Raw genomic sequence first — 10,641 nt, forward strand, 5'->3', positions numbered from 1 at the left:
AAACTGGAGTGAGTTTTGAACACTGAATAGTGTGGTGACAAGAGCTGAGCTATTGCAGCTGGGTGACCTTTCACATTTATAAATTGTATCCCCCAGGGCCTGGCGCAATGGCTCAACTGGCTAATCCTCTGCCTGCAAGTGTCAGTATCCCAGATGGGTACCGGTTCTTGTCCTGAATGCTCTACTTCTCTTTCAGCTACCTGCTTGTGACCTGAAAGAGCAGTCAACGATGGCATAAGGCCTTGGGACCCTGCACTTGTGTGGGAGACCTGCAGGCGACTCTTGGCTTTGGATCAGTTCAGCTCCAGCGTTGTGGCCACTTGGGGAGTGAACCAACAGATGGAAGATCTTTCTGTCTCACCTTGCCTCTGTAAATCTGCCTTTCCAGTAAAAGTAAGTAAACATTCTTTTTTAAAAAAAAAATTCACAATTAGTCCTTAGTCAACACCAGCCTCCTAAAGACTCAAAGATCTCAGCACAGGCCATCTTCAGCCGCTGTGCCAACGGCCAGATGCTTCAGCTCCACACAAAACGAGGCACAGCAGATGGGAGTTACATTCTCCATGTCCTAGGAGGGTGATCCCATGGGCTCACGCAGTGAAGAGTTGGGTCACAGCCACCTGCTCCAGATGCTACCAGTGGTCCTTGTGCGCTCCTGGTGCCAGGTGGCTCCTCCGATGCAAGGCGGCAAGATGGCTGCCATCCTTCAGTTATCACAGTACTGTACCTTTAGAATGGACAGCATCAGCACTGTGATAACTGAGCCAGGGCAGCCAGTCGATCAGGCTCCCCTTCTGGTAGCAGTCACACAGCCTGGAAGGTGGAGCAGCTGAAACAGTAAAAGCCCCAGGTGAATGACATTTTAGAAGCAAAGATGAACACGGGGGTGATATGTTTTGGTGAGAATGGGCAACTATGCCATCAGGTTTTCACTTTGCTAAGAAATCAAACAGGCAATGAGTGTTGCAGCTCCGTCTTTCCCAGGCCTGGCCCCACTCGCTCGATTCCCTTGGCATCATCAGTGAATGATTGGGGCTTACAGAGGGAGTACTATGTTCCCAGACATGGGTGAGACGTTCAGGAAATGAAGGTAAACAAGACACGGTGTCTGTTCTCTGCACACCCGCAGACAGAGCAACCACACTCCCCATCTATCTGACGGGGCCTTCATTTGCTATGCTTTCTCATTTGTCTTTCCTGAGTCTCTAAGGAGTTGGGGATGAATTATTCATTAATTCACCAAAAAAGTAGTCTGGAAATAGGTTAGACATCATTTCCCATTTTATAGGCAGGAATAGAAAACAAACAACAACAACAACAACAAAACCCACCAAGGTGACTCATCTGAGCTCAAGGAATAAAGGTGTAGTGAACCCAGGCCGCAATCCAGGTCAAATGATTAAACCCAGCATCTCTTCTCCTGGGTCTCAAACTCCATCAATGGGTCTTTGCTTACACAGAATAATTCTTGCGAAAACATCGACTGTTTTTGCTGGAGATAGGTAGGTTTCCTCAGCAACTGAGACTGCAGAGCAGGAACTCGTACGGTTTCTACGCTCCAAGCAGAAATGCACACCGGCAAAAACGGCCCTCACTGCTCTTGCTGAGAACTAAGAGTGCATGCAAAGCAGGGACACTGCATTTAGCACAGCTGGGGGATGGTTCTCACCACAACCGGTGTGAACTCCACAGATACAGTGTAAGAGAACCACTGGGACACTGCATTTAGCACAGCTGGGGGATGGTTCTCACCACAACCGGTGTGAACTCCACAGATACAGTGTAAGAGAACCACTGGGACACTGCATTTAGCACAGCTGGGGGATGGTTCTCACCACAACCGGTGTGAACTCCACAGATACAGTGTAAGAGAACCACTGGGACACTGTATTTAGCACAGCTGGGGGATGGTTCTCACCACAACCGGTGTGAACTCCACAGATACAGTGTAAGAGAACCACTGGGACACTGCATTTAGCACAGCTGGGGGATGGTTCCCACCACAGCCAGTGTCAACTCCACAGATACAGTGGTAAGAGAATCATTGACAATTTTTGGAACGCCTAGTTAAAAAAAAAAATTCTACATAGACCTATCACTTTCTCTGAAATTATCTGCACATTTGAGACGTGCCCTGAAGTCATTTCAGGAACGCCTCTTACTTTTAATAAAAGATATAAAAAGACTCTGAGATTGGCATTCCCACATCAGCATATCAGCTTATTAAAATCAGAATTCCTTTGGGTTTTTTTCCACATCAGTCCTGTGAGTGAAATTTGATGGATATTTGGGAAATAATTATGTTTTCAATTAGAAACTTGCTCAATTTCAGAGGCTCATTATACGCAGACTAGATATTATCACCATATTTCAAGTAAGTCAATGAATCCATTCTTTATGTCAGGAGAAGTCAAAATAATACAGTGAATCTAAGTCAAGCATTAGCTTTCTGTATTATAAACCTGACCTTTCTCTTCAGAAAAACAATAAGGAACAAAAAAAAATCTCCCTACACAAAAATTAAAAACATTCTCAAAAGTGCAAAGCTATGTAAAAGTTAAAAAGGCCATTACCAAGGTCTTAGCCAACTGATGTAATACAGACTTGAAACACGAGAGGGCAATGAAGATTTAAAAAAAAATCATAGTTGGATTCTGTAACCTAAGGTTCCTGGAAATAGTTACATATTTTCACTCAAATTATAAACAGCTGTTAAATGAACAAATCTGCTGCAGTAACTTTAAAATAAAACTTCAGGTAACAGATCCTTCAAAAAAGAAAAAAGATGACCACCCCACCCGACTGCTCAAAGGTTCTGTCCACTTTAGAAAAGATATTTACACTGAAATACTAACAACAGGCTGGAGCGGTATGGAGACAGATACAGAGCCCTGACAGGCAAGCAGGTACTGAACTATCCAAAAACACTGGGCAGTAGTGCAACTGCATGCCTCCAGATGAAGTACAAGTGAACTCAGTGTGTATGATGTAGTGCAGAGGTTAAAACCACTGTGTCAGTGTCTCTGAAAACTACAGAACCACTCATTATTTTGGTCACAATTGAGTGAAGCCTATTTCTTTTTCAACATGTTTTTTCTCATTTCATTTTATTTCTACCTAAATCAGCAAAGAAATCAAAGCGCCCACAAAAAATAAAGGGCTAAGCATCATCATTCTGTGAAGTGTTTTACATTAAGATTCTCAGACTAATCCTCAATCAGTTTAACAGCAAGACAGGTTCTAAGAACGGTATTTTAAAAATAATAGATGCATCAAAAATGTAATCTTTGTTTATTCTTAGTAACTATTCTAAATGTGAATTTGAAAAAAAAAAAAACTAAACCAGAAGTATTCCTTTTTTGATAGATTTTTCTTGTAAGGATTATTTTGAACTTAAGACCCCATGTCTGCAGAAACACATGCACTGAACTGCAAGAGGGAGGGAGGGAACGATGACGTGAAACGCTTCCCTCCAGACACTAAATTGACTAAATTCAGTTCTTCCATTAAAATAGAAAAACAATTTCTTCATGATGCATGAAGCAACTGCAAGCCCAAAATTCAAGTATTTCTAAAACACTAGCAGAATAAAGTTGTCTTTAAATAATGGGGGGGTATATAGGTGCAAAAACCATAACATATTTGTCTTACCTATGAACAGCAAGTAAAAACATGATGAGTCTAAACTTTTCACTGCAATGCCTGATTACATAGTATTGGAAAGGATCAGGAAGTCACAGTTGCTAGAAACACAAAATATTCAAAAATGCTTGTGAACTACTCTTTAGTTCAACTTAATACACTGGGCTTAAAAAAAAAGTGAGATTTTTTTCCCAGTATAAGAATCAGAATTTGCCCTACTGACATTATAAAATGGGCAACCCTGACCACACTGTTATTTAAAATGTGCTATAAGCAAAGGATGCTCAAATGTCAACTGAGGTACACAGAATGTCTGTGTGCATATTATGGCAACATTTTGCTATGGCTGAGTTTTTTTTTTTTAAACTAATTTATTTTTGAAAGCTAGAGTCAGAAAAAGAGATCTTCCAACCACTGGTTCACCTTTCCAATGGCTACAACAGCCAGGGCTGGGCCAGGCAAAAGCAAGGAGCCAGGAACTCCTTCAGGGTCTCCCATGTGGGTGGCGCAGGCCCAACCACATGAACCATCTTCCACTACTTTCCCAGATGTATTAACAGGAAGTTGGATCAGAAGAGGTGCAGCCAAGATTCATAAGGGATGTCTCTGTCAAAGGACTGGCCCTTGTTTTTAAAAACTTGTACCAAAGGGCCCGGTGGCGTGGCCTAGCGGCTAAAGTCCTCGCCTTGAACGCACTGGGATCCCATATGGGCTACCGGTTCTAATCCCGGCAGCTCCACTTCCCATCCAGCTCCTTGCTTGTGGCCTGGGAAAGCAGTCAAGGACAGCCCAAAGCTTTGGGACACTGCACCCGTGTGGGAGACCCGGAGGGGGTTCCTGGTTCCCGGCTTCGGATCGGCACAGCACCGGCCCGTTGCGGCTCACTTGGGGAGTGAATCATCGGACGGAAGATCTTCCTCTCTGTCTCTCCTCCTCTCTGTATATCCAGCTTTCCAATAAAAATGAATAAATCTTAAAAAAAAAAAAACTTGTACCAAAGATTTATAAGGAAGCTGGAGTGAGATGGTAGAAATATTTTTCTCCTTCTTAAAAATATTTATTTTGAGAAGCAGAGAAACAGAGAGATATCCCATCTGTTGGTTCACTCTGCAAACACCCAACGTGGCTGGGATCTGGCAGGCCAATACCGCATTCAGGCCTCCCATGTGCTTGTCAGCAACCCAATGACATGTACCATCACCACTGGGTCTGGATGAACAGGCAGCTGGAGTCGGAACCAGAGGCTGGGACAGAACCCAAGCAGCTGGATGTGGGGCAGCTTACCTTGTGTCTTAACAACTGACTTCCTCCCATTCTTTCATTTTAAACTTCATTTATTTGCAAGGTAGAAAGACACAGACAAATCTTCCATACCCTGATTCACTCCACAGATGCCTGCAAGCGGGTTGGCCAGGCCTAAGTCAAGAGTCAAAAATTCAACCTGGGTCTCTCAGGTGGGTGGCAGGAACCTAAGGATTTGTACCATCCTGCTGCCTTCCAGGGTGTGCTTTAGGGGGACACTGGATGGGACAGGAGATAGAACTAAAACCACGCACTGTGATACAGCATGCAGTGTCCTAACTGTGAGACCCAATACCTACCCTGACTGCTTTTTTTAGGGAGAAAGAAACTTGCTGAGAAAAAAAACCTCGTGGATCACTACCGAATCCTGGACTCTCAAAGAACAGCCTTCCTTGGCAGTAACCAGGAAAGGTGTGAGAGCTGCACCTGCTTCAGCACTGCTTGAACTCTACATAGATCGCCTCATGATGCATAAGACTAGTGATGAGGAGAGAAAAAAAAATCTATGAGGGCACTTCCAAAAGTTGATAGAAAATGGAATTAGAAGCTTACATTGGTGCAAAAAAAATGCTTGTGAATTTTCATATACAGCTTTCCATAACACACGCTTTTCATGAACTTTTGAACATTTATGGTATTGTATTCAAGGATCTCAAAAAAATGTTGCATCCAAATAAGCTTGCCTTTGAGTTGCATTTTTCCAGAAACTTTCAGAAGTACATTTGTATTTTAGAAGAGTTGCACACACAGAGAAATGCAGACAGAAGAACAAGATTTGTCCTTTAGAATAACCAAGGATTTAAGTCTGAAAAGCTCCAGGAGACTACAGGCTTATGCACAAAGCCACCAGCCTGCATTTTCCATCACATAGCCCTTTCCCCTTCAAACTCGCCCTCGGCACATACTTTGGTACAACTGTCGACTCCACCCGTGGCATGAGTTTCTGATTTTCCGCAGTGTGGCCTTTTCCTCCAGATTTTACAGTTTGTTCACAAGTCAGTCTTACTAAGTTCACCTCAGAATGGTACCATTTTAGAATAACCAGCCCAAAATAACCAACCAACTTCAAAAAGATCTACCACAGACTAACATCCCCCCAAATCTTGCCAGCCTCCAATTAATCCATGATTTTCTCATTATTGCAACACTGCCATTTAAAAATGTCAGGTCTCAGATTTTCAAATTCCCTTTGCAGATGGTTGCTGGGGTGACAGATCACTGACCTGCAATTCCAGAGCCATGGGCTGTGGCTGTACCTGACAGACTCCACTCTTATACAGAGCCCTCCACCCTCTAAGCTTCCCCAGGCCTGCTCCTAGCAAGTGAACAAGCACACCTCTACTTTCAACCCAGCCACAGAGGCACACTGCTCACTTAGTGTCATGTTGACGCCTCAGCACCACTGATGTCTTGTTTGCTCAAGTCCAGCGCACACTTCCTAAACACAGAAACTTTTCTCCGCATCTCTTACTTTACTTACTGGTCATTTCCACAACATGCAAATACTTGATGAATTCCTGAATTCCCTCATTCCTCAGGGAACCCCTCAAGAGGTTCTCTGTGTTAAGTGTCGGTGCCATCCGTCTCTGGTGGTACCTACAACCCTTGACCGTTTGTCAGCTATAAATAGAGGGACAGTGCTAAAAGGCCCATAAATCCCTTCCAGTATAAGACAAAAACCCCTGTGCACCATGCCAGCACTGTGCTGCTTGTGCAGGGATGGGAGTCAGCAGCCTGGGGAGCCCCATTACCACCGAGGAGAGCCCTGCCTGACGGGAGGGGCGGCAAGCAGAAAAGCTAGACCGAGGTGAGTAACGGCCAGCTGAGAAGACCACGGGTCACAACTGTTCCTGGGACAGTCTGGTATCCTCAGGAGCCTTTCACCAAAGCAGGCAGAGCCGGTGTGTGGGGCGCCCAGTTTTTCCTGGCACACCCCTGCTAGCCAGTCCTTCCAGAACTCTGGGTGGGACTTCGGTTCCCAAGCCAAAGTGCCCACAGCAAGCCCTAGTGGAGTTCTCGTTGTCCTAGGAATACTGCAACTTTCCTGGGCTGCCCATACCTCTCCAAAGCACATCCAGGGCAAACTGATTCCCAGTTACCTCTTCTGAAATGAATCCACAGGCAGGAAGAAGTGATATATAAGCCAGAATTGTATGACCGAAATAGAATGCAAATGACATACGTAATTTAAAATTTTCTGGTGGCCACACTTCTAAAAAATAAACAGATGAAACTGACAAGAATCTTACACTTTACCCACTACTTTTTAAATATTACTACTTGAACATATAATCAACATAAACCTTTTAATGCTGTGTTTTCTCTTATACCAAGGCTTCAAAAAATGGAAACCTACTTCACACTGTAACATATCCCAATTCCAACACTTGGTTTTCATTGCAAGTACTTAGTCTGTGTTTAGATTTCACAACCTTCAGTTTATTAAGCAAGTGCATATGCTCCAGCATGTTTTCAATAATAAAACTCGGTTATCAATTTTAAAAATGCCACAGAATGAAGAACTCAGTTCCTCACTTCCCTACCCAGATGTCTTCTGATTGCTAGTGACATGTGGCCAGTGGCTCCCAGACAGGGCACCCACAGACAATCCTGTGTGTCACCAGGATTCTCGGAAGCCTGAGCCAGAGCATAACATGTTACCCTGTCAGGCGCAAGTCCTTTGGCATCTACCGAGTGCTCAAATGTAGAGTATTTTCTGCCCTGCTTCTAACTTGCTGGTCCTGCAGTGGTGACCATTTCCTACACAGCCTTTCCCAAAGACAGAATAACCTTAAGCTTACAGAGATGCACAGATGAACAGAGAGAGGGAGTTCACTCCCAAGGCAGACACCCTTCCTTCTTGGGCCCTGCACATCAGTCACCCTACAAAAGTTAGTGGCCCTTTCAAAGGAGCTCTTCTGCTGACAAACTCCCAGCAGCCGCCAGCCAGTGGCCATGGCACCCTCAGGCTCCCTGCCTCTCTCCAGCTGCAGTTCCTACTGCAGAGTACATTCCAAGAGACCCTCTTTTGCGTTATTTTTGCAACAGGGCTTGTTAGTGCTGACCCATCAAAACACACGAGTAATGCAACCAATGAATCTTGAACCATCCTATTAATCATTCATCGGTCCGGGTACCCAAGTCTACCCGGAGAGGGGCTCTTGGGCAATACCCTGCAAGTAAGTATCCCTGCCCTCCCCAAAGCTTTTGCCCTTGTCCCCAGTGTCAAAGTTCATAGTGTTCCTCCCGCTGCTGACTTAAAAGTTGATCTTTCACAGGAGCTGGATTCCTAAGGTAGTTCTATTTTGAGCCTTCTTCCTGTTCTGAAGCTAAAGTTGGAAAAGCTTGGGTGGTGATGTCATGGAAGGGAGAGGCTGGCTTTCCCAGAAGGGTCTTTTCTGGAGACTTTGGGGACACAAATGGGGATAACTGAGTGTCTCCATGGCTCCCCTCCTGTCCCTCTTTCCCTTTAGAATCCCATCTAGTTAACAGCCCACACAAAAACAAGTTGCAGTCAGTAAGCAAACGACTTTCCCATTTCACCAGTGAAAAGGGCTCATGTTTGGGATGGGGGAAATATACCCACTCTGGGGCAGAGGGGCCACCCTCTTCCCCATTCCAGCCTCCAACCTCTATGCCAGGGGCAAAGAGGGTGGGAAAACTGGCGGCTGCTAAGAAAAGAGATTAGGCATCTAGCATGCTTGGGCATTGGGATTCGCAGGACAGGAACCTCCGGAACCCGTTCTCTGGCCCGGGTTCCTCCTCCCTTTTGGAATGGTTCGACTTGAGGCTGGGTGTGCCTTCTGCTCCCAGTTCGCGAGGCGAGCTTGGCGCTGGAGAACCAAGAGGGGCCAGGGTGGAGCCCTGGGGAAGCAAGCCAGAGGCAGGCTGCTTCGGCCTGGTTCTGGGCTAAGCTTAAGAAGAAAGCGGGGCTGTGGCGGGACAGCAGGTAGATTAGAAACACGGGGTGGGGGAGGAAGGGGAAATTAAAAAGTAAGCAACGCATTGGTGCTAGAAGCTCATTCGCTTAAAGCTCTGCATTGGCCGGCAAAGAGAAAAATCCCAATACATCTTGGAGAACACAACTTTGCCAAACGAATACTATCACCAGGCGAAAGCAGCACTCTGGGGCCACTGTCAGGATGGGATGGGGTGGAGGGTGCTAGCAGCGAGTCCCGGAGGGCAGGGGATTCCCTGGGTGTCCAAGCTCACCCCTCTTCCCGAGTGCGATTCAGCAGAGGTGTGGTCCTTCTCCAGGAGGGTGGCAGCTGGCGCGCGGCCAAGGCGGACTCCTCGCCTGGGAAGGCAGGGAGAAGGCCCAGGGTCAGCTCCAGCCAGGAGCCGCAAGTCTCCTCCAAGTCCCCTCCCCTCTCCTCCTTGCAAACTGACGTGGTCCGGCACAAAAGGCAGCAGCAAAGACCCCTCCCCAATAACGTCTCTAATAAAGAAACGGCCTCTCCCGCCAACACAAAAGTATGAGCTCCGCGTGATGGAAATAAACAGGTGAGCCCCCGGGAGAAGCGGAGAGACGGAGAACGCGACAGCGAGGGAGAGAAGGAGGAAGGAGAAGGGGGAGGCGTTCCCCAAACCGGCAGGGAAATAGAGGCTTCCCCGCCCTCCCTCTACACTGCCTCCCTCCCTCTCTCTTTGCCCCGGAGAAACTGCGTGGCAGGGTGCGAACTAAAAACGCCACCCCAACTGAGCTCCTCGCCGCCCCGCGACTACTCGCTGTCCTACCCCAGGGTCCAGCGTCCAGGTCTCGTGGCGGTGCCCCGGTCCCGGGCCGCCGCGCGGGGCTCGCCCTCACCGCTGGCCGTCGCCTCCGCCGCCACCACCACCACCACCACCACCACCGCGGGGACTCCGGTCTTCCTCTCTCCTCCCTCCCTCCTCCTCCGCCGCCGCCTCCTCCTCACAGACTCCTCCCGCCGGATCCTTCATGTAAACAACATCCAGGCTCTATTTACAGTCGACGCCGGACAGCGAGGGACCCACGCCAGCACCAGGGCCGAGGCAGTGGGGGGGGGGGTGGGGAAAAGCGAGTGCGCAATATTTACACACGGCCGCCCCGCCCCTGAGCGCAAGCCACCCCTCGAGGGGCTCCCCCGCGCCCTCGGCCGGGACGGGTGGCCCTGACACCCTACAAGAAGCGGCCCCGAGGAAACCGCGGGAATGCCCAGGGGCGCGGCCGCCCGCAAGAAAAATAACAGAGCCCAACAACAACAGCAAGCCCGGCCCAGAAGCACCCAGGCCATGCGCCCCGGCCCCGCCAGCCCCGCGCCCCAACCCCTGCCTACCTCGAATGGGCGAGCTGCGAAGCGGGTCTCCCGCACGGCTTCAAGGCGAGCGCCCCGCGCCGCCACCCGGCCGGCCCCCGCCCCCAGCGCGGGCTGCGTGTGCGTGTGCGCGCCCGGCCGCCTCAGCACCCCTCCGGGCGCCCCCGGGCCAGCTCCCGCGCGCCGCGGCCGGCGCTCACCGGCTGCGCACGGCCGCGCACACGGACGCCACCGCCGGGCGCGTCCGGCCTCCTCGGGTCCAGGGTCCCGCGCGTGTCCCGCCACTCTCCCGCCCGACCGGCCAGCCCTACACCCACCTGCACCCCCGGAGGGGTCCCGAGCCCCGCTTTTCTTTGTTCTTGCCGCTATTTACATGAGGATTATCTAATGACGCAGCAAGGTTCGCCACAACGTGACCGTC

The 10,641-nt window shown here is 48.7% G+C and overlaps 1 long non-coding RNA gene across 1 annotated transcript; it reads right to left on the reverse strand.

The window, feature by feature from the left end:
* Positions 1-420: 420 nt before the first annotated feature.
* Positions 421-9,366, reverse strand: LOC131478401 (uncharacterized). Its single transcript, XR_009244459.1, has 2 exons — positions 9,157-9,366; positions 421-829 (listed from the first exon to the last, which is right to left on the reverse strand). It is a non-coding gene; the product is annotated as an uncharacterized LOC131478401 (long non-coding RNA).
* Between the last annotated feature and the right edge of the window lie 1,275 nt (positions 9,367-10,641).

The sequence above is a fragment of the Ochotona princeps genome, chromosome 2 (assembly GCF_030435755.1).
Source record: "Ochotona princeps isolate mOchPri1 chromosome 2, mOchPri1.hap1, whole genome shotgun sequence".
Lineage (NCBI taxonomy): Eukaryota > Metazoa > Chordata > Mammalia > Lagomorpha > Ochotonidae > Ochotona > Ochotona princeps.